The following is a 25,591-nucleotide window of genomic DNA, read 5'->3' as shown; positions in this document are numbered from 1 at the left end:
CTATCTGCTCACCCATCGGCTCCGGCGCTCCAGCCACACCAGCCTCCTGCTGGTCTGCCAACACACCTACCAAGCTTCTGGCCTGAGTTCTTTGCTCTCTGCCAGAACACTGTTTCCGCAAATAGCTTCAGAGCCAACTTTCTCATCACCTTCAAGTCTTCTCTCACACGCTGCCTTCCCAGTGAGACTTTCTGACTTGGTTTGCTAGAGCTGCCGTAGCAGAGTATCACAAAATGTATGGCTCAAACAGTAGGAATTGATTGTCTTGCTGTTCTGGAGGCTAGAAGTCCCAAATCAAGGTGTCACCAGGGTTGGTTCCTTCTGAGGGCTGAGAAGGAAGATTTTTGTTTCAGGCCCCTCTCCTCAGCATAGGGATGGCCATCTTCATGTTCGTAGCGTGTTTCCTTGTATCTTCACGTTGTATTCCCTGTATCTCTGTATCCACATTTCCCCTTTTAAAAAATCATATTAGATTAGGGTCCACCCTAACAACCTCATTTTAACTTGATTACGTCTGTAAGGACTCTATATTGAAACAAAGTCACATTGGAAGTGCTGGGGTTAGGAATTTAATGTATGCATTTGGGAGGAGATACAGTTCAACCACTAACACCTTCCCTGACCACCTGCTTCAAATTACAACCTCATTCACTCTTTGTCATCCTTTTTAAGGCACCTATAACTTTCTAGTATACAATAAAAGTATGTCCTTCCCCTCAGGAAGATAGAACCACTATATTCTCAGAATAGAGAATAGTTCATAGCATATAGTAGGTGCTCAATAATTATTAATTAGATAACTTCCTGTCTGAATCTATTATGCCTTCTCCTTCCAGAAATGATTATCTTTGGAACAATAACTAAGTAGCTTTTCAGTTACCAGATCCAAAGGACAAAAACACCTGACTGGGCCGTCTAGCTCTTTCTATAGCTCTACCTACTCTGAAACCACTCAGAAAACACACAGGACTTGACCTTGCCCTAGGAACAAGCCAAACTCCACACTGCACTTATAACAACAATTGCCAGGAACTTGATAATTAATTCACTTTTCAAATGCCTTGAAAATGTAAAAGTAGGGGTGCCTGGGTGGCTCAGTGGGTTAAAGCCTCTGCCTTCCACTCAGGTCATGATCCCAGGCTTCCTCCTCCTCTCTCTCTGCCTGCCTCTCCGCCTACTTATGATCTCTGTCTGCCAAATAAATAAATAAATAAATCTTAAAAAAGAAAACGTAAAAGTTTTTATTTTGCATTATTTTTGCAAAAGTATTTATTGTGCATTAAAGTTAACTTACTGCTAAGTTTGACACTTTCAGCTTGTACTTATATCCTTAGAAAAAGAGATCCTATTCTTTTCTTCATCTCTTTCTGCACATAATATGTTGTATACACATGATTATTTATTGATAAAGCAGTGTCTCTTAGGACCAAGAGGACGAGTCAGAATTAACTTTCTTGAAATCAAATTCTGGCTCAGCTATACAATCATGGACAACTTAATTTCTCTGCACTTGGTTGAGTTGTCTAAAATGACAGAGACTCCAGAAGGTCCTTTTCTCATTTGCATTTCTCTATTTCTGGATGGATATCATCAATTATGTGAGAATTATGTGGATATTCCTGGTTTTAACTTACTCACTCAACAGAGAGAACTAGTGATTCAGTAATCTAAAAGAATAACATGAAAATCACATAGTATAGCTTTAAAAATAGCAAGAACAAGTATTCATGGCTACAATAGACTAAACTCATTTGCAAATTCCCAACACCCTCAGCTCTGTCCTATTTTTACAAGAGACAGGGAATAAAGGGGAAGAAATTTATTTACTTAAAAGGAAGAATCAACTATTAACATACATGTCAAGTCATTGAAAATAATATTATGAGGCAAAGTATAATCTCAGTAAATCTTTAAAGAATTGTTTTGTGGCCATTTGAATGATCTTTGATTTTAGAGACAGCAGCTATTATACTGATGCATAAAGTATATATGGTTTTATAGAGTGCATACTTACCGTGTTTGTCCAGAACCAATAATATTTTGCAACATGAACATGAAACTATCATCTATTGATTGTGGCTGTAACATTCATTGAAGAACTTTAAATGGGTATCTGAGGGCCTAAAATATTAACTCATTTGAAAACTTGTATTTTTAAAGAAGAGGATGAAATTTATAGCTTGCATTTTCCTCACTTTAAAAAGTAATTAATGCATAAACAGTGGTACTTCTACAATATTCATGTAAAGAAGAATGCAAACTTTTTTTATTTTGCTGTAGAAGAAATTTCCAGGATACATTATAAGCAAAAAAAAAAAAAAAAAAAAAAAAAAAAAAAAAAAAAGTATAGAAAGATCTTTGTAGTATTCAGTCTTTTACTAAAAAGGATACAAAAGAAAGTCAAAATCCTGTTTATTTTCTATTATATTATTTTTATGTCATTTTTATTTTTAAACCATAGGACAATGCCTATACAAAAATTTTTACAAAACTTGAATTATTTTTATCTTATTGGATAACAGCAACACAAAACATAAATACAATAGAAGGGGAGCATTTTTCTTCCTCTTTCCTCTCATGAAGCAGATTAAGGTAGAAAGGAAGAATCCAAGTTTATCCCCATGAATTGTCCAATTATTGTCTAGGTTTTTATGAGAATGAGAGAATAAAAAGAGCGCCGCTATCTTCGCCTGGCGTGTTGTAGAAGGAACATTTTCAGAAGAGTCCTTTTTGTGTTCACTCAGAGTTAAAACTCCTTTCCATCCGCTGCTGCTTTTCGAAGATTTAGCTGTAATGGAGGAACCACAGACGCCCTCAGATGCCCACGTCCACCAGGAGTCCCAGAAACAAAGCCGCAGCTTTGTTTGGTGTCCTCTGCTTGTTTGTGCTCATGCTATTGGTGCTGCTGTGGTTTTTAGGAGGCGTGACGTTAATGCGGTGAAATAACTCTATTTTTTGTGACACTCAATGTTTTCATTTGTTGTGTAATCATACGTATAATCCCTATTTCTGATGAATCCTGAAACAAGCTCGTGAGGATGTCCACATTCTTGTCCAGCAGGAAGACATAGCAATGCCAGTCCCGTGCAGCGCACGTGAAAAGCAGCAAGGTGGATATTAGCTAACTTTTTATGGTGATCTGTAATTAGTTTATTTTTCATAGGCCTCACTCTCATTTTGGTGAATTATCTACCCATAATACCTATGGCTAATACGTGTATCCCAAAATAAAATACATAGGATCCATAATCCATACATCAAAAGCTATAAAAGCTATTGTTACTGCTGTTTTTCAATTCTTTATTTCATGACTTGTGGACTCTAGACAGTCTTACAGATAGTGGTAATGGGGTTCTAGCCTAAGAATTTCTGTGTAATCTCTTCCAAAGTTTTTAGGACAAAGTATAAGTTGCAAGATAAGATAATTTGTTAAAATTTGTTGAATGGATTAAGTAGTTAGAAAAAAAATACTAAGAAGAATGGTTGGGAATTGTCTTCTCTGAAAATGAATGACATTTTGATATGAAAGAGTTCTCACAGAATTACTGACCCATCAAGAGTTACATTAAAAAGGACTGAAGTGCAGTTCATAATGGAGGTTCACTCCAGCTGACACACGAACCTAGTGCCTACTTTGAAATCTTTCAGTCACTACTTCTGTGCCAATTAAACAAAAATTTTAAAAGAATTTGATGGACCCTAATAAAATGGCCATTTCTCTAATTTTGCATAAATTCCTCATGTCCACATACCTAGTCCTATAAGGTAGTATTCTTTTTTAAAATTAATTAATTAGTTAATTGGTTAATTATTTTTGAGAGAGTGAGAGAGAGAGAGTGAGTGCGAGTGCATGAGCAGGGAGGGAGGGTCAGAGGGAGAGGAAAGAAAGAATCCCAATCAGGCTCCATGTTCAGCTCAGTGCAGAGCCCCACGAGGGGCTCAATCTCATGACCATAAGATCATGACCTGAGCTGAAACCAAGAGTTGGACACTTAACCAACTAAGCCACCCAGATGCCCCAGAGTTGTATTCTTAGATTTGGAGAAGAGGAACGAAGAGAGGGAATAAGAATATGTATTATGTTATTTATGACAGTTAACAGCCTTTTGAGTATCAGCTATGTAGTCCTACATATTGAGTGGTAAAATTCTAAATGTTTCAGCAAATGTGTACTTACACTTATTTCAAACAATGTTCAAATAACCATTTGCTTCATGCAGTAGGAACAAATTTCACACTGACCTTGAATCACTGCAGTATTCTAACATGCCTTCTGAATCATCAAAGATGCAATTATGGTTAATTTAATTTTAGTGCTAAGAATATGTTAATATGAATAATTGGAAATTATTGCACAAGACTAATAATCTCTATATATAGTTGCTTATGTTAACCAGAATATTAAGTTCATAGATTTTCACATGGGTCACGTGTTTAGAATTTGCTGTCCTTGTAAAATTTGAAAATAAATGATAATAATAAATGATGTTGATAATGCTTTAGAGATGTTCTTTAGAAGCACAGGTTTCAACTCTTTCAGAATCCCTTTTTTAACTTTTTCATATTTAAAAAAATGCTTCTCCCTTGACTGCCCATGGCCCCTTCTACTGCATATTACATGACAATTAGCTGTTGACATATTCATCTCTTCTCAGAGATGTTCAGTATCTAGAGGACAAGGACTGTCTTATTCATGCATGGTGTGTGACTATATGGTGAATTGTGGGGGTTGGCAAACAATGTTGTTTTTTATTGAGATATAATGGACATGTAATATTATTTTAGTTTCAGGTGTACACCATAAAGATTAATATACATATATATTGCAAAACAATCATCACAATATGCCTAGTTAAAATCCATCACTACACATGTTACAACTCTTCCTATGATGAGAATTTTTGAGATCTACTTTCTGCAACTTTCAGAAACACAGTACAGTATTATTAATGACGGTTACCATGCTGTGCAACTTTGAGTTTCACTGAGTGATACAGCTGTTGCTCGCTTCTGTGTCAGAGGTGCCCAGACCGCTACTCGACAAAACTGTATTGAACTCCTGTGGTATGACTGTCAGCATATTAGGACAAGAGCAGGAAAATGACACGAACGAAAATCCAGAGATGCTTGTGGTTAATCTCCAGTCAGTGTCATCTGCTGAATGACTCTATGTACTTGTGTACATAGACAATCAATTACAATAAAGGAGATCAGTGCTGTCAGGGTAAATGGGGATACAGAGAAAGAAGGGACCGAGTGTGGAGATGAGGAGGTGACCCTTGAGTGTAGTCCTAAGAAGTGAACCGAGGTTTGTTCACACAGTGAGGAGAGAGCGTGTGCAAGGCGAAGATCCAGGAGAGGCCCTCAGTGGGGTAGACTAGGGGAAATTCAGCGGGTCTGGATGGCAGACTTGGTGGGTGGCACTGATGGAAGCTGACATTGGCAAGGGGGACTGAGGAGATGTGGAGTTTTGGTGCTTCTGGGTCCCGTGGCTGGCAAGATGCAGATGGAAAAGCAGGAGAGAAAAATGAATGGTGTATTGAGCTGACTGGAAGAAAAGGAGAGATGCAGGCAGAAAAACACACTTTGAAGTTACTTATAAAACACCAGTTCTGCAGCACGAGGCAGTTTGCTAGGCTATTAGTATGATGCTATTTAATCCTCGCAACAGCCCCATGGGTTAGGCACCATTTTCATTTACAGATGAGAAAGGCTTACTGGTGTTAAGTCACTTGCCCAAACATAAGACAGGCAGATGACACTATCGGGATTCAAACCCAGATGCATCCAACTCCAAAGTACATGCACAGAATCACTAAAATCTCTGCCTTATACCTAATTCTAAAAATGGATGTTCCTGGGAATAATAGAGAAGATAAAAAGAACAAAATGATCAGAGGAGATTAAAAAAAAAAACAACAACAAAACAAAAATGAAATGAGGTATTTGTACCTTGGCCATTCTCATTATGCATCTTGCATTCCCTCCAGAAGCACACTGGGAACTCTGGCCATGGAGCCTAGAGACTCTGATCCCCAGCGTCTGATAATAATTGCGATAAGTACATGATGTTGAGGCGATTACCATTACACCTGTTCTGCCGATGCAGTTTTTAAATGAAGACACCCAGCAGAAGCCTTTCATAAACTGTGCGGGTTGAATTTTGCCAGAGCCCTAAAACCACCAGAGGGAAAAACAAAACACTACAACAGTAGCACAGCGGCTTATGCAAATGGATTTAGGTCACCCGGAATATGTAATTTTTGGGCAAATTGCCTGATATCCTTGCTATTTTATGTGCTCTATTGTTTGAGTATCCATATTATTAGTTTGCTCTCCTCTGGCCTGTGAAATTGATCTTATGAATTTTCTTTTCAATCCATTTCAGGAGGTGTTCTAATTTACATTTAAAATATCTGGGCAGTGAAGTGATGGCCCTGAGAGACTCTATTACACTGATATGGGTGGGGGCCCGTGTGTGAGGGGTGTGTTGGGTAATCCCTCGGGGAGGGGGCTGGAGAGGGGGCCCAGAAGAGATGGAGCCCTCGCAACCAAGACATACTTAGCCATGTTTTCCTTCACCTGGCTTGTCACCTCAATCCTTAAAAAAGCAAGGCATCAAGTAAATGTTAAGTGTGGGGATTTATTTATTTATTTGATTTCTGGCAGCCGAAAACCACGATTGGATTAAGTGAGTAGTCCTGAGCAACAAAGCTACTTCCATCTATCATCGGGCTGATGTGGTGGCTGGGAGTCTCAATCCACATTTAATTAAACTCCTTTCCTTTTTCAGATGAGAAGCTCAGGAACACACACACACACACACACACACACACGCATGTACACACACACAGAGGGAGAAACTGTTTGCCTTTTGTACAGTGCTTCTGTGGTTGCCAGAACTCGACTGATTTCATTGCATCCTGACTGATCTATCTCAACAGGAAAAATCTAATTTGTTCCATTTTTCCCTGTGCCCTCTGACTTATTTTATTTGAGAAGAATCTGTGGAATTTGAGTTGTTTGAATACTTTTGGAGGCTCAGTACTCGGGTTTATATTAGAACCTTGCCAAATTCTAGCAATAATAAATGATGTGAGTAAATAAAATTCTGACCAAATTCAAAGGCCCGGGACATTTGCTTTTATAGAGGATATTTGCAAAATACACAGACGTTAATGTCAATGTTAGTGTCTTTCCTGAAGCTCTGAAACATCCAGTAGTTTAAAGAGTGGCAGAATGTAAGAAAGATTTCAATAAGTAAGTTATGTGCCCCCCATACCCCCATGTAAACACAAATACATTATGACCTGTATTACATGAGAAGGGAGGGAAGGGAAGTGTGGTTGGATATGAATAAGTAGAATATTATATATTCTGCAATCAAGAAATTATAGATTTTCTACTAATCTCTATTTATATAGCAGTATCCTTATATTGTGATGAAAACAAATATTTTTATAAATACGTGCCTTCTATTACTCCCTTTCATATTTCACTAGACTATTACAAAATAAAATATTATAAAACTATTACAAAAATGGCAACATGCATACCTAAAAATTAAAAACTTAAAGCACTCACTAAAATTTGAGAAACAGGAAAATTTAGTATAATATTGTCTGAATTACTGCCACATACCTGACAATGAAAAAATTGAGTTACCAAAATTTTATGATCCTCATGAGAAAGAATTATGCTAACAAATAAACATTTTATGTTAGTCTACAAGGCTGTCTTGAATACTGTTTTTGTTGGTAGTAATGTGAAAAGTACATGGTTTGCAAGATGAGAACTGATGTAGTCATCCAAATCCTTCCTTTGTGTTTGTTTCAGCCCAGGACCCATTCCAATTACATCATAGATCTAATTAACTAATCAGGTTAAAAACAGAATAAAACAAAACAAAACCAAAACAACCAAACAGTTTTTGTTCAAGTTGGCCCAGTAATTAAGAGAAATTTTGACTGAATGCCTGAATGATGAAATGGACATTTCATATCATCTGAGTTCAACATGTATTTGCAAAACTTTCTCAATTGCATTAATTATCCAAGTATTTTATCTAGCGTTAAGAAACACGGAAACCTGCTCAGCATCTCTGAAACAAACCAGTTGCCAGATTTGGACTGGGAGGGCAAAGTAGCCAGGCCAATACTTGAGGGATCATACGAAGGCATTGCTTTTGGAACAAGGTCCAATCATACTAAGTTCTTAATCATAGAATGTAAATTAAGATACTGTTTAGTCATGGTTTGTATTTTGGCACTGCATACAGATGACCTGGCTTGGTACCAGGCTGTCGGGTCCCAGCAGGAACTATTTAGCCTATTTAAACAGGATATTGTTGGAGAGTTTAATAAGGAATCTATTTACAGAGGTGCAGATGAGGCTATGGGGACGCAAGAGAGATGTCGAAGCATCCTCACAAAGAGAGAAAGCCATCACCACTGACTCAAAGGAGCAGAGGTAGGGGGCTGTAAGTAAGCTGCAGGGGAAGGAGGCTGAGCTATGGCCTTTGGTATGGGAGCACAGCCATGGCCTCCACCCAGTAGGAAAGGAACCATGGAATAAATACCCTAACCTCATTACTCCTTTGTCCTCTGCTAGTCTGCACTAAATTTCCATTGGCTGAGCCTAATTAGAAGGCGGAGAGGAAGAGGGACCAGCTAAAGATAGCTTCCTGAGGTACAAAGCCTTTGGAGAAGGAATGGAGTTGGGGGCGGACTGAATCTGGATGGACTATCGGACAACAGCCGCATAGCAGATTAGCCGAAGAAGGATAATGACCAGTGTTGTGCTGAGTCAAATATCTGTGATAATGATCCCAGCTTTATTTCAAGGTTTTATATCTTGTTCATCCTGTATTTTTGTACTTGTTTATCAAAAATGATCCTCTTATAGGGGTGCCTGGGTGACTCAGTTGGTTAAGCAGCTGCCTTTGGGTCAGGTCCTGATCCCAGGGTCCTGGGATCAAGCCCCATGGGGATCCCTGCTCAGCAGGCAGCCTACCTCTTCCACTGCCTCTGCCTCTCTCTCTCTCTCTCTGTGTCAAATGAATAAATCTAAAAATCTTAAAAAATATTAATCCTCTTATAGTAATTTACCCTGACTACTGAGTTTTCTGGTTGACTCCTTAAATTTTGCACCCTAGCTATTGCCTTGATCCCCAGGTGGTGGGGATCAACGTTCTGTATTTTGTTTTTTGGTGATTACCTAGAAGTGTTATTGTGGGCTTTATTATGTTTGTGAAGGATTGTTTTAAAACTTAAGTTCTGAAAAAATGTGAGCAGAACTGATACATTTTATGACATAAACTCTGAGGAGTCCCTTGTTTTGAAATAAGCAAGATTAGGTCTACCAATAAACTTTCTTTGAAAGAAAGCTGCTTGTCTTTGATTCTGAGTATGACTTGATTTCTTTTTTTCTTAAGATTGTATTTATTTATTTGAAAGAGAGAGTGATAGCAAGAGAGAGCATGAGCAGGGGGAGGGGCAGGGGGAGAGGGAGAAGCAGAGTCCCTGCTAGGTGGGTGGCCCATTGTTTTGGGCACAGGGCATGATCCTAGGATGCCCCAACTATGGTCTGATGTCTACAGACAAGCTGTACTTGAATGAAAGCTGCTGTAATTAAGTTACCAGTTAACAGTCTATTCTGTGGCTTACCCAGTACATTTATTTAAATTTGAGACTAATGTCTGTCTGTCCACCACCTACACTGTAAGATTCATGAAGGTAAGGCTAAGGGTTTTGCATTTTGTTTTTGTTTTCCCTCACTACGGTAGCTCTCAAAATTTGCAGATATTAGGCAATCAATAAATATGGGCTCGATAAAGTAAATGAGTTAGTCAGCCATCATATGGTAAAAGAACCACGGATTTTAGACACCACATCTTCTGCTACCAAGCTTTCAGGAAAATAGGACAACAACCTCATTGCATGATCCAGAGTATTCTGCTTTCTTGATGTGGTTTTTGATGACTTAGAATCAGAAAATTCCACTTTAGGAAACAACAAAAAAGGGAGAACTTACTGCAAGTGGCAAAAACACCTGCTGAGGTTAAACCTGTATCTAGAGCATTTAATTTCCCTTGCTAGTGGCCCAGATTGCTCCCAATCTCCATTGGTCTGTGCCCACTATGTACCAGAAAATCAAAAGAAGGATCTGTGTAAGAAATCACCTTATGAGGGGCACTTGGGTGGCTCAGTGGGTTAAAGCCTCTGCCTTTGGCTCAGGTCATGATCCCAGGGTCCTGGGATGGAGCCCCAAATCCGGCTCTCTTCTCAGCAGGGAGCCTGCTTCTCCCTCTCTCTCTGCCTGCTGCGCTGCCTACTTGTGATCTCTCTCTCTCTGTCAAATAAATTTTAAAAAATAAGTAAATAAATCATTTTATGAGTACCAATGAAGATCCTGAAATAAGTGGCTAAATCAAAGAAGGAGTTCTTGACACCGTCACTAGAATGGGACAATTTAAAAATTTGACCACTTTAAAATTCCTAAATATCAAAAGCACTGACGTTTTGAATGTTAAAATGCTTTCATTATTTAGAACATCATGTGCTCTTTGTCACTTTTTGGTAGCAAGTTCACAATGAATATGGCATGACTTATTCATTATCAGCTTAACTTTGGGAGCTAGAAGTTTCTATGTCAGATGGTACCATTTGAGTGTATCCTAAGGAAATACCTCTGTGGTGCTGCCATGGTGAGCAACACTTGCCTAATGATCTAATTAGCTTGCATTAGAATTTCCCAGAAGTGTTCTTTGGGACGTTAATAGGTAGTATGTGGTCCGTAGGTGTGTTTATGTGTGTGTGTGGTGGGGGTGGAGGGTGGTTATGTGGTCAAGTGCTTTTGCTAAGTGCTGTGTTAAACAGATTCTTTATTTTATGTCTCCTCAGAGCCTAATACGCTGATGTGAATTTCAAATCTCCAAGAGGGATATGCCACAGTGGCCAGTATATTTGATTACAATGCTCTTTTCTCCATAGCATTTCTCAGGGAAATACTGGTGTATCCAGAAGTAATACTTTCAGTCCTGTATTAATTTCCTCTTGCAGTTATTAACAAATTGCCTCAACACAAGTGGTTTAAAACAACACAAATAATAGTACAATCGTTTTGGTGGCCATAATACTGAAACGAGCTTTACCTGACCACCATCAAGGTGGGGGCAGGGCTGCTTCCTGGAGTCTTCAGGGGACAATCCTTCTCCTTGCCACTTTTGGTCTCGAGGGGCTGGCCTCATGCAACTTCTGTTTCTGTTGCCACTTCTCCCTTTTTTCTGCAAAATCGACAAAGACCATCCTGGTATCACATTTAAATATGTCTCATTATTATAATAATTTAATTCAGAGTATGTACTGAGTATCTACTCTGTGTGTTACTTTCGCTCCTACTATGTGACGTGCTCGTTTGATTCAACACAGTCCCAGCCCTCAAATCATTAATCATTTAATTATAGATAAACACCTACTTGCCAGATATCCACATCCCAAGGAAGAATATAAATGGCCTAAAACTAGTCACCAAAGTGCTTGAAGATTCAGAGAGCAGATCAAACATTGAGTTGGGGAATTATAATGGGGCTCACAGAGTAGGTGGGTAACAGACCTTAAATACATAGGCTGTGACCAGTTAAAATGTGAAGAGGCTAGCAGGGGATTAAAAAAATCAGTGCAAAATGAACATCACAGAGGCTGACACATAGAGCATGAAAATATTTTGGTGAAATGCATAAATTCAGTATTTTGAAAGTGCAGCTAACAGCCAAGTTGGGTTGTAATGTACGAGATGTGGAAAAGTTTGGAAAAGCAGGTTGAAGACAGATGGTGTATTTTCTTAATGTTTTGAATGAGGTGATTTTTCTTAACTTGGTAGGTAATTAATTTGGTAATTTATCATTTTTTTTCAACATGTAATTAGAAGTACCTATCCGTGTCTGACACTCTCTAGGTGCAGGAGGAAATGTAGCCACGTCATCACTGAGGAAGTGGTAATATCACATGGAGTTTTAAAAACAGTAAGTGCTGGCTGTGGTATAGAATGAATGGGGTACTACGTTGGTTTGCCAGGGCTGCCATAACAGAGAACCATAAATTACGTGGCTTTAATAAAGGAAGTTTACTGTCATTGTTCTGGAGGCTAGAAGTTGAAATCAGTACTCTCGCTGAAAGTACTAGGGAAGAATCAGTTTCAGGTCTTTCTCCTGGCTGCTCATAGCTCCTTGGGTCTTCCTGTAACGTTCTGTTTGCCTGCCTCCGATTCTATGTCCAAATTTTCCCTCTCTATAAGGGCAAAATCATATGTAATCAGCGTTCATGCTGATGGCCTTGTCTTAACTTAATCAGCCTTAAATGCTCTATTTCCAAATAGGGTCACATTCTCAGGTTAGAACTTCAGCGCCTTTTGCGGGGGGGGGCGTGGGGAGCACGGATGGAGTTCACCCCATAACAGACTGGAAGTGGGCAAGCGAGGAAGGGAAATCCAGAGCTGTTCCATGTGTTAGCAGAACGGGAGAATTTGCATTACCCCCTTAAGACGTAAGCAGAGCACAAGTTAGGTTCCTAGCAGTGCAATGGGAAGAAGCACTGGGTGTAGCGTGGAGCCTGCAGGCCCCAGAATTATTTCGAATGAATCTATTTTTAAAAACTTCCAAGTAAGCAACATAATCTCTTATTTAAAGTTCATCTGCTAAAATGCAGCAGAACTATAAATTTGCTGAAAACTGCATCTCCCATCCATTTCTCATCACGATTCTCTTTCTACTATTGACCGGATGATGGAAATAATCAGCACTATCTACACAGCATAGATATTTTTATTTGTATTAAATTGAATATGATTTTTTTTTCTGAAATGATAAAACATTGCATTTGAAAGTGATTTTTTTTTCCTTTTTCCTACAGACTACATTTCTGACTTTATGTCTTGGCAAGTTGAAGATTTTAACATTGTTTTAAATTTGAATCAAAAGCACATACTTTTTTTTAATGTAAGCAAATTGCAATCACCTGGTGGTAAATGTTGTCAAGAATCATGCAGTCCTTAAGTGTTTTTCAAGAAACTTGTCATGCATAAAATCCTTGATGTATGAATGCTTGCAGTCCTGCCTTTCTTAATGAATGTTCTGAGAAGACTTCAGAAAGACGAATTAAAATCAGTTGTCCCTGACATGAATATCTAGGGAATATCAGGAGCTTTTAAATAAATTCATTTAAGGATGAATATAGGCCAAAATATTTTTATTTTCATTCTTAGAACTGACAGATTGTCAACATTCATTAATGTGGATGTAAATCACATTATATGACAAAAATCATCAATGGATAATAAAAATTAAAGGGAGATGTCACATATATTATGATGAGCAATTGTTCTACTCCTGCATATTAAAATTATACATGAATACCCTGCAACCTGTTCTTGGTCACAGTGTTCACAATTTCTCCTGAGAAATGTGTAACTACTTGCCCTCTCCACAACCCCTCCACCAACTTTTGGCTCAAATCTCTTCTTTGCTTCTGAAATTGCCCAAGGTCACCTCCTAGGCAGCCAGCCAGTCTAAAAGAATCAAAGTAGCTGTTTTACAGGGTTTTGCTCATTGTTATTTTAGCAAACTCCATGTTCCGTGTTTCCCTCTGACGCACATCTCAGAAGAATGAAATTTGCTCACAGTTGTGCATTTGTATTCTCAGAAATCACTGTTGCTGCATAATTGCTTTATATTCAGAATTATCTAGCAAGAATCTTCTCTTTCTTACAATTAGGAGTGGTAGAATGTAGTTTGTCATTCCACTGCCAGGAACAAAACTCCAGTCTCTCAAGATTCTGAGCTGGCATGTCATGAATTCTTACAGCAAACAAAAAGATATTTAAGGAGGTTTAGAAACAAAGGTGTAGGAACTTAGTGTTCCACTATTTCTTGCCAAATCAAATTTTGCTGAGTTATAAATAGTTCAATTAGAAATAGGTTCCATTTTGGGGCGCTTGGGTGGCTCAGTGGGTTAAAGCCTCTGCCTTCGGCTCTGGTCATGATCTCAGGGTCCTGGGATCCAGCCCCATGTCGGGCTCTCTGCTCAGCGGGGAGCCTGCTTCCCCTCTTTCTCTCTGCCTGCCTCTCTGCCTACTTGTGATCTCTGTCTGCCATATAAATAAATAAAATCTTAAAAAAAAAAAAAGAAATAGGTTCCATTTTCCTTGAAATGCATACAGATTTGTAATCCAAAGGAATGTTGTTTTGTGCCCTTTCTCTTCTCAACATCCATCTCTCTCCCTCCCTCCCCCCTTCTCTCTCTTTGTCTCTCCCCTCATCCCTCTCCCATATGCAAAGTTGGTAGGAACTAAAAAACAATTTGCCTACTTCCGAATTTTGTCTGTGTCTAAACCTTGGCCTACAACTGTTAATAACTCCCAGCCTTTTTGAAAAGGTGATAACAAGGCAGTCTTGACATTTAGTGCAAATTCATCCCTACTGCTGGGAAAACCACTAAAGCTGGGCCTGCTAATGGTGCATCAATAATCTTTGTGTCATAGGTGAAGACTAGTAAAATTAGCACTTAATGTAGGCAATTCTTCCTGGCCTTCCTAAGTAAATTTATGGAAGGAAGTGGATTAGTCTTTCTCTACTCTTAGTTCTACTATATTTAATGTATACTTTCTTCCTTGAAGACATCATTCATTTTCATGGATTTCATATCAAGCTCTTGGAGGCTGACTTGGTGCTCTCATAAGCTGGACTACAATGCCTATTACCTGACTCCAGTCTAATTTTCTGGTCTCATCTGCTTCTTCTCCCTTCCTTGTCATTCACTCCTGCCTCCTTTGGTCTCCGCATGGTGGAATTTCTCTGTTCCCCACATGGATTCCCTTTTACATTGCTGTCCTTATTATTCTAATGATCTTCTTTAATTTCTTTACCAAAAAATGTACTCAGCTTAGTAGTTTTCTCCCTTGCGGAGTCTTCACTTGAAATCCTCTTTTCCAAAGGCATAGTAAATTCTGCCCCCCCCCGCCTTTTTTTGAACTCCCAAAGCACTTAATTCAATTCTAATATTTAGCATATATTTTTTAAACTATGTAAGAATTGGGGTGCCTGGGTGGCTCAGTCAGTTATCAATTCTTGATTTCAGCTCAGGTCAGGATCTCAGGGTCATGCTCTTTAAAATAAATAAATAAATAAAATCTTAAAAAAAAACAAAAAACAAAAAACTCTGTAAGAATTCATACAGAGAGATGCTCAATAAATATTTTCCCCAGCTTTACTGGGATAAAATTAACATAAATCATTGTGTAAGTTTAAGATGTATAATGTATTGATTTCATATTTTACAAAATTACCACCATAGTCTTAGCTAACATCTCTACCACATCCCATTAAGTACACTGTTCTCTCTGTAGTGAGAACATTTAAGACTTACTCTTTTAGCAAGTTTCAAGTGTATACTACAATATTATTAACTATGATCACCATGGTGCACATGAGGTCCCCAGAACATCTTCATCTTATAACTGGAAGTTTGTACTTTTTCACCAGCATCTCTCACTTCCCCCACTCCCTAGCCCCTAATAACCACTACACTACTCTCTGTTTTTTTAGATTCTACATATAAGTGATATTGTATACTATTAGTCTTTCTCTCTGACATTTCCCTTAGCATAATGTCCTCAAAGTTCATCCATGTTTCCTCAAATGGCAGATCTCCTTTCTCATAGCCAAACAGCATTCTATTGTGTATGAATACCATGTCTTCTTTCTCCATTCATCCATCAATGGACACTTAGGTTGCTTCCATATCTTGGTTATCATAATAATGCTGCAATGGAAGTGCAGATATCTCTGAGATCTTATTTGCATTTCCTTATACAACTCAACAGCAGAACAAACAAAAAATCTGATTAAAAATGGGCAGAATACTTGAATACACATTGTTTCCAAGGAAGACATACAAATGATCAACAGGTACATGAAAAGGTTCTGGATATCACTTATCATCAGGGAAATATACATCAGAACCACAATGGGATATCATTACCCTCTTTAGAATGACTTTCATCAAAAACACAAGGAATAAGTGGCGAGGAGGTAGAGAAAAGGGAGACCTCATGCATTGTTGGTACAAATGTTAATTGGTACAGTTACTATAGAAAACAGTATGGTGTTTCTTCAAAAAATTAAAAATAGAACCACCCTATGATCCAGCAATTCCACTTCCAGGCATTTATCCAAAGGCCATATTTCTTTAATTAATGAATTATTTGTCTTTTATTCTCAGCACTTCCTTCACCATATTGCCAAGGGATCACTCGCCCCCTCCCCCCAACACTTGGAAGCTAGACATTTCTCTAGTGTGGCCTTGCTTGCATTGCTGCACAACTACTCATCTACATCGTTTCTCCTCTGATCTCGACTCCATGAGGTTCCAATCTGTGCTATATTCTCAGAGTCTAAGACTGTGCCTGGCACACAACAGTCACCAGTGAGTGCTGAATGTGTGAGTCAATAAAGTCAAAGGGCAGAATATCCAGTCATAGGATTTGTGACTGCAATGACTTTTTTCCCCACTGATGTCTGGCTTTACTTCTCATTTGCATCATTCAGTTTAACTTGTGTATATAGCCAATTTTTTTTCTTACTTTACTCTTTTTTCTTTTTTCCTGTTTGCAAATATTGTCTCTCCATTGAGCTGTTAACTCATGGAGGTCTTACAGCTCACATCTCCCTAACACAGAAGAATAGATTGCTACGGTGATGGGGGTTCTTAGTGACAGGATTCTTTTCTTTGCAGGAATTACCTCTAAAACAATTGCACTGGAGCTTCTGTAAAACATAGTTACATGTTCAGCCAAATGAAATTGTATTATGGGGAATATATGAAAACCCAGTGAAGGTGGTAAGGTTCTTTCAGAAGGGATCTCAATGGAGATTCTCATGGCACATTAACAACAAGTGCATCATCGATTAATCTGATTGGTATTAGATTCAGTTCATAGTCTAAGTTTTCCAGAAGTTATCATGTAAAACTACAAATTTGGGGAATTTTTATTATGACTCTCATCCAAAACACTGAATATTGGATTGGATAAAGAATCTGAATCTTTATCTATAAAACCATGATAGGGGCGCCAGGGTGGCTCAGTGGTTAAAGCCTCTGCCTTCGGCTCAGGTCATGATCTCAAGGTCCTGGGATCGAGTCCCACATCGGGCTCTCTGCTCAGCAGGGAGCCTGCCTCCTCCTCCTGTCTCTCTCTGCTTGCCTCTCTGCCTACTTGTGATCTGTCTGTCAAATAAATAAAACCATGATAAAACCATTTTACTGTAGAAAATATGCAAAAAGTTCAAATCACAAAATATTTTGTCTCAACTATCTAGTGTTAATGAGAGAACGAAAGATTTTTTTTTTATCTTGAAGTACATTTACAGTTGACTTCAAAATACCACTTTTCTCAGGCAGATAAAACTAGATTTATAATTACCTTTTAAAAAAGCTGTTCTAATTAATGGCAATTTAAGTGATATAAGCATCCAATTATATTTTTTGATTGTCATAGATATTTAATCCTTTTATCCAGGAGCAGCCTATATCATGTTTTCTGCTTGCCTTTGTTTTCTGAGGGAATAATGATGAAAATAATCCCTAGAGAATAAAGGATCAGAAGCCATAAATTACCTGAAAGATTTAGGGATTTATGCCATTTGAAATCTAAGCTTAAATGAGGTTTTTGTAGGAGGAAATCAAGTCTAGAAGCTATTCCAGTTGAGTGGAGTTGGTCTCAAAATGCTGAAAAGTTGTGGAATGTAACATTTTTGTTCCTTTGTTTGTTTCAGGCCTCTATACCAGGAATAATTTCCAGCACAATGTAAGGTCAAGCTCAAGAGAGCCAAAAATGCCATCAGTTCTAGATTCTTCATGAAATTATCAAGTTATAGTTCCAGAACTGCACAACTTAAACTTATTCTCTGCCTAGGTGACATATAGGTTGTCCAGGTTCTATGTTTTTACTGTAGTTTTAATGTTTTATTTCTGGAGAAGAAAACAAGGTTGTTGGTCAACTGTATTAAATTTTATTTTAATTTTTTTAAAGATTTATTTATTTATGTGACAGAGAGAGAGCTTGAGCATGAGTAGGGGGAATGGCAGGGAGAGGGAAATGGAGAAGCAGGCTCCCCGCTGAGCAGGGAGCCCAACATGGGTTTGATCCCAGGACCCTGAGATCATGACCTGAGCCCAAGGCAGCCACCTAACCAACTGAGCCACCCATGTGCCCCAGCTATATTAAATTTTAAAACAGCACCTTAATTAACACAAATGTATTCCCTGTGGCTTATTATGTGGTGTGACAGATGGACAAAACATGATCATTACCATCACAGGGACATTTACTATGTAATAATTTGCCACTCTAAACTTTCTTCTTTATAAAAAAGATATCAATGCATTCCTCATACAGTCGTTGTGATGATTAAATAAGACAACATATTTAAAGGGCTTAGAGTAAATGCTTGGTATATTTAGGCCATTTTATAAAATAGTTATGCTTTTATGTGCTGAAAAGTTCCATGGCAGCAAAGTCACTGCAAAAATGCTTAGTCAAATAATATGACTGACTTAATATCTTACGGATTAGACAAGTAAGGGATTTATAGTTTTCATTGAGAAGTCTGGAGTTGATTCAGGACAGAGTCAGCTTCTCCTGAAATGTTATCAAGGACCTGGATTCCTTCTATCATGCTGTTCTTAATCATTGGTTGTGGTTTTCATCCTCAAGTTCACAAGATGGCTCCTGTACTCCCAGTGTCACATCTGAATTCCAGACACAAAAATGGCAAAGAGGTAAAGATCTAAAAACCTTCTCCACATGGAGATTTTGTTCTTTTTTATTTGTAAAGGTAGTCACTTCCTAGCAAACTTTCAATTATAATTTAAAAAAAAATTCTCAACACTTTTAATGATTTTTTGAAATTACAAATAAGAAAAATAGCTTTCAGAGATATGTATTCTGTTAGTTGTTTTTATCACAATTTAGTATAATAGGATCATGTTTTGTCTTCTTCACAAGTGTGAGAAAGTCTTCAGGGCTCAATCCCATGGTTGATGGTTGAAGCATTGGTCACTGGATGAAAGTACATCTTTTCTTGTCCCCCTTCTAAAACAGCAGAATCTAGAACAAATTTCTCATCTCCATCATCACAGAAGAATGCCAAGGTGTGGCACAGCCTTGGCCAGCTTTTAGTTTTTTCTAGCATGGCTGTTTCATCAGCAAACAGAAGATTCACTCCCAACACCTAACTGTTTGGCAAGATTATTTGAATTAATTTGTCTATCATGACGAAGTGTCACCAGCCAATAGCCTTTTGTCTTCAAGAAATAAGTTCTTACTTTGTGTTCCTTTCAAATGTTGGATAAGAGGCATCATTTCTTCAATTGTAAATACTTATGCAAGCTCCACAACCTCTGTGCAATGGCTGCTGCTTGAGTGCCACCCGCCCCTTGGCACCGGCCACTCGGCTGTCCTGGCCAGCGGAGAGGGAATGCCCAATTATATTTTATCAATGACAAAAAACATACCACATGGTGATTCAACACAAAAAGGACCGAGAGCTTTTAGGTCTTAACTAGGATCATACCCATGCCTCTCTGTTGTGTGTATTTCTGTGTAGATATATTAAAATAATAATAAAGGAAGAAAGGGAATTGGATAGTCAACCAACAGTGTAAGCCACACTCATATTCAAACTATGTATTTTGCAGCTTATATGAAGACATGTCTAAGTATGATCCCAAAAACAAGTATAGTTAAAATATTTTCAATCAATTATGCCAATTATGAAGGTATATATAAGATAGTCCAGCTTAGCGAAAAACATTAGAATGGGGTTAGAGTCCTGAGTTTTGGCCTTGGATCTGTCACTAGTTTACTGCTTAGCTTTGTGCACACTACCTAATTATTCTGCATAGCCTTTCCTCTTCCATCAGTTGTGGAGGTTGAAAAAGATGATGTCAAACATCACCCTCAGGTCTTAAATTCTGTGGTTTTATGATTGGAACATTTCTCTCTTCCTCTTTCAAAAAGTTATAATGCCAAAAATTTAATAATTTCTTGGAAAAATTGATCTCTGATTAAAACAATCTTCCAAAGGTTTTTTCCTGGTTTTAGCACTACTCTAGGCTGACTATAAGACACAAAACAAAACAAAACAAGCAAAAACAGAACAAAACCCAAAACAAACAAACAAACAAAAAAACCCTCAAACAACAGCAAAAAAAAAAAAAAAAAATTAAAAAAAAAGACTGAAAATAAGTTAAAGACATGTTCCCTATTATCCGCTTATGAAACTAAGTATGCATGATGTGGCCATAATTCACTGTGTGTGCAGAAGATCTGAGAAGAGACAAGTCAGTAGGAAAGAGCTGGAGATATCATACCATGACTGAAATGGAAGTGGAACACATCTCAGCAGCATTTGACATAAAATCCAAAGTGGAATGTAAGGATTTGGCTAGGTACAGAAGCTTTGAAGGAATATCTCAAATGAAGGGTTACAACATTAACAGAGACTAGAAGGGAAGTTTACTGTTTTGGGGGAAAAGCCCAAGGAAAAAGCCTATCCCAGTTGAATGAGCAAGCATATGTTGGTGACTAATAGACCATAGGTTGACCAAAGAATTTACATACCTTCTTCCTGCAATTCTTATTCTTGGGGCACCTGGGTGGCTCAGACAGCTAAACCCTGGACTCTTGATATTCAGCTCAGGCCCTGATCTCAGGGAGGTGACATTGAGACCCGCATACGGGTCTGCACTCAGCGTGAGTCTGCTTAGGATTCTCTCCCTCTCCTTCTGCCCCACCCTACCTCTCATGCATGTTCCCGCTCTCTCTAAAAAAAAATTAAATAAATAACAAATCTTATTCTTCTGCAAATATCTAGCTAAAACCAGGGTGCTGCTTCTCCTTCAAGTCTCTTTACTACTTGCACACACACATCACACATATTTAGATCCAGAGCCACCTGGACCCAGATTCCTGTGACCAAGAAAGTATAATACATCAGTTCATTACTGTGCCATGTACCAGACTCAGACTCACACTGTGTACATTTTGCTAATACTAAATCTTGACGTAGCTGACTCCTAGATCTTGGATCCTAAGCTAGAGGGAAAAAAGTCTTCCTATACTCTTTTGTTGGATCTTTAATTATGAACTAATCAATCATAAATTGCAACCTTATTCTCACTCTTCTTTATCTAACTGGTCATGTTACCTATGTGTTGGTATGAAAGATAGAAGAAGAAGACATAGTATTGCCTCATTGAGCGATGAGAAGCCATTATTGCTACTTGAAGAGAAAGTGGACTCTTCTACAGTTTTGTCCTAGCAGCATTTGAAAGAAAAAAATAAAGTAGTGTAGCATCAGGAAGACAAGGTAAAGGTACTATCTTGGAGGAAAATCATGAAGATCTAGAGTAACGGAGTGGACTTTTGAGCAGAAGGGGAAAACATCAGATTTGAGCTATGGATTGGGAACAAGGACCAAATCAGAATATAGATTGTGGGTGTTTTTGTAAGACATGTGTCTGTACCATATTTATGCCTTTCCCACTTGGGCTATATGACCTAGATGGCTCTAGAATCTGAGATTCCAGCTGAGAAGATGAGGGTATCAGATCAATATGATGGGGAAGAAGTCAAGGGTGATCCCATGCATTTTTGTTCATTTCATGTAATTCAGCCATTGAGAAGGGAATCTGGCAGGAGCCAAGATGAAGCCTCTAACTTTGTAGCCTGCTTAAAACTGGGATCATAGCAAGAAATTCTGATAGTGATAGCCTAATTAACATTTAAAACTAAAGACATGAACAAAACTTTAAAAAGTCCTCCGCATTTCAATATTCATGAACCACTTTAGACCTACATTATCTTAGCTATAGATTTTGTGTTTCTAGATGTAATCTACCTAATATCTTTATAGCCTCAATTTATAAACTGCTCAATTCTTAAAATACTTAACCATCTATATCCCCATTATATAGATCCTTGTTAAAAGTTTGACAACCACAAACTTAAAAAAAAAAAATTTATGTTTAGTGAGTAAGGTAAAGAAGAGGAAAGAAAAATATGTGAAAGTATTTTCAAATAATGGTTATAATTTTAGTTCAAGTTCAATTATTAAAATACACTTAGGAGATTTTTTTAAAAGAAAAAAGAAAATAGCACATTTTGATCGGAGGCTTTTAAGCACTAATTGGGAAATACACCTTTTATAGTCTAGTCTCTTCAAATACTTTTTTTTTTTCCTTTTCAAGTGACTTTTTGACATAATGCTATGGTTTCTCTTTGTAGGTAGAATAACTTTCCCTGTATATCCCTGCAGGTTCACATGCCACTGACCAAATCAAACTTCGCAGCTCCTGGGGAATCATTAAACATTATTGCATCAATTTGCTTGCTACATATGTAGTTAATGTTAGAAGTGGCCTTTTTTTTCTTTTTCTATTTCAGGTGATTTTTTTTTTTTTTTGTTCTTCATAGTATTTGAAGGACAGCTTTCATATTTAAAAGCTGAAGTCCAAATATAGTTTATTCTGACAGTGCTTTGTAATATTTTTGGGTCAAATCACCCTTTGAGACACTGATGAAACATTTGTCCACACAATTTTGGAGGGTTTCATGGACCCTGAAGCCAGTCTACGATATTGAGATGAAGAATTCTGTAAACCACAGGATTAACTGGTAACTGGTCAGTGGAACTGAAGGACTGTTTCCAGGTGGAGTAAACCTAAATTTATTCACTATGCTCTGGAGCACATGTCCTGAAGATGCTGATATGGTTTCTCCTCAGATGTGAAAGCCACAGCCTTACTGAGCCACTGTTGCTGATGGAAAATGCTGTCCCTTCATATACATGGAGAGAACCACTAACTGGTCGTCTATTCATGTTCTCCCCTACCTTCCCGGAAGACCACAGCCGTGGGCACTTCATTCCCTCATTATCCACTCTTCTATCTACATTCTCCCATCATTAGTGTGACAAATATTAGGTGTCTAATACATATTAGACAGTTGGGACAAAACAGACAGAACTCCCTGCTCTCTCTATGACTTATATTTCAGTGGGGATGACAGAGAGCAGAAAATACACGTTAGAGGATGATTAATGTTATGACAAAGGTAAAACACCGCCCAAAGTGCTTTGATTCTCCTCCCAACAAGAAGTAGGGGGCAGGACCCCCACACCTTGAAATTCTCCTCCCCAGATACAGTTCTCTGTTCACTTTGAAGAAACAATTCTGGAAGCAGCTCTGTGCTGGCTTCCAGTTCCAGACCCACAGAGCCTGGCTGCTTCCTTTCTGGAGCCACCGTGTTAGAAGTCTGGATCATCTGATGGGATTGTGTTTAAAATATCCCGAGAGTGCGTGGAGAGGGATGCAGGTGTGCAAGTTCCAGCCATCCCTGCCAAAGTGCCAGACACAAAAGTGAAGCCTGCTTGGAACCCCCACATCCCCCCAGATACCTGAAGAATAAACTGAGTGACCCAGTCAATGCCACGTGGAGCAGAAGATCCACCAGGTATGCTGTACCTTCATTTATGACCCAGAGATTATGAATATAATATAAGGACCATGGAGTTCAGTCACTGGAGGTGGGATGGTTTATTTGTCAGCAGTAGATAACTGGACCCATGGCGGTGGCCTCCAAAAAATGGAACAAAAAGTCATGCTATTTATATCAGGCAAGAGCTCAGTGCTGTTGCCCATTCTTTACTGAACGCTAACTGACTCCTTCTCTTATTTCTGACAACACTGTTCTGGACCTTTCCTACCCTATCCAAACTCAAAAACCATCCCTCAGTCTCCTTACAATCATTGTAAGACCTGCCTTTTCCTAAATGAATATATAAATGATGTCCTAATTTGATACTGAATTATCAATATTAAATCTCTACCATGCTTTACCTCAGAGTCCTGTGTCTTCAACCATATTCTCTTCCTGCTCTCCTTTCTTAGAGAAAAGAATCTACACTAATTTCCAAAGTTAATTTTTCCACTTTGCATGCAGTCTCAATCCCCCTGGTCTCCCTACATTTCCCTGGTGGTTATGACAAAGGTAAAACACCTTTGTCATTCTTCCTCTCCACCCTTGCTGGTCCCATGCCTACAAATGGCCTTTTCTCAGTTCTCATCCAGTTCCAAAGAAGCAACACTTCTCTCAAAATACGTTCTTTCCTGGATTTTTAAGACACTGAATTTTAAACCATCTTTCCCATAACAAGTATTATACTATGTAATTCTCTTTCTCATGAACCATCAGTGGCTCCCAGTTACCCTCTAAATAATACAACAGACTTAACTCTCCACAAATACCCTCACTTTGTTTCTTTTGACTTGTTTTGTAGGCCCTTATTCACCTGAATGTTATAGACATCTCTGATTCCTTTCATGTTGAATCTTCATCCTAAAAACTTTCCTCCCTTCCTGAATGCTACCCATTTTTTAAGGCACTGCTGAAATCCACCTCTCCAACCCAAGCCTCACTATTCACCAGCACATTATGGACCCTCCTTCTTCCCAACTACATTTAACCCCCCCTTTGCTCTTCTCTTACAGCATTCTTTCCCTGCTTTGTTAAATATTTTGCATCACCTTTTACTCTTTTCACTATTAATCTACTGAACAACAATTTTAAGGGCTAGATATAGCAGACACTGGGATTCATGCTAAAGAAACAGAGGCAACAGACACTGCTCATTCTTAAGAAGCACACATTCTAGTATAAAGACAGTGACTTACAACAATTTTCTTTCAAACTCTGATAGAAGTAATGGCTCATAGGATATCTGAAGAATGAATGTTTGAGTTTATGTAAGAAACTAAGAAAAGACTTCTAGTAGGAGGCTGAAGTTGAGTCTTTAAAAAAAATGAGAAGTTACTCAAGATTAACAACGGAAAGACATTCTTAATGGGGGGAAGGGCAACAGCATGCCTGGTGGATCTTTGGATCCACCAAAGATTCCACCATCTTTGGTGGAACATTGAGTCACAGCAGCTGCTCTGAGAATCAACTCATCCATCCCAGAACTGTTTATAGAGAAGGGGCCTCCAAGGGCAGTGCCAAAGAAATTGGGTGAGGAATTGCACCTTGGTGTAGTCTTTGCTGAGTGTCACATTTTTCCTACTTCCTTCTCATCCATTTTACTTCTCTGTATAAGTGGTGCTGACAGCAAACACATGATACTTGGACATGTGAGTTTTCGGAAAGGGAAGGGGAAAGAGATGACCTCAACAGAAGTACAGACCACATCCATGTCAACAAAGTGTAGGAGAATGGGATCAATAATTACACCATGCGTGAGAGGTGCAAAACCTGGAGGATCTCCATTTAGTGGTTTCCACAAGGTCATTGCTGGCATAGGCAATTTGGTATAGGTGAAACTGAAAGAGTAGCTTGTAAAGAGCCCATGTCAGAGTATGCTCCTGTTTTCTGTCCCTTCCTGGTAATATTTGCCTGGTTTATGAGCAACCTCTTTACTTCCTTCTGGTAACCCCTGGGTGAATATTGCTTCTTTGAGAGTTTCAAAATTCAGATACGGTCT

At 38.4% G+C, this 25,591-nt stretch overlaps 1 pseudogene; it reads right to left on the bottom strand.

The window, feature by feature from the left end:
- Nucleotides 1–19,002: 19,002 nt before the first annotated feature.
- On the bottom strand, nucleotides 19,003–20,865 carry LOC116855419 (annotated as a pseudogene).
- Nucleotides 20,866–25,591: the final 4,726 nt, after the last annotated feature.

This window comes from Lontra canadensis, unplaced genomic scaffold (assembly GCF_010015895.1).
Source record: "Lontra canadensis isolate GAN:19392208 unplaced genomic scaffold, GSC_riverotter_1.0 scaffold102, whole genome shotgun sequence".
NCBI classification, from domain to species: Eukaryota; Metazoa; Chordata; class Mammalia; order Carnivora; family Mustelidae; genus Lontra; species Lontra canadensis.
The sequence above is the reverse complement of the archived record's forward strand: the minus strand, read 5'-3'. Positions and strand labels throughout refer to the sequence as shown.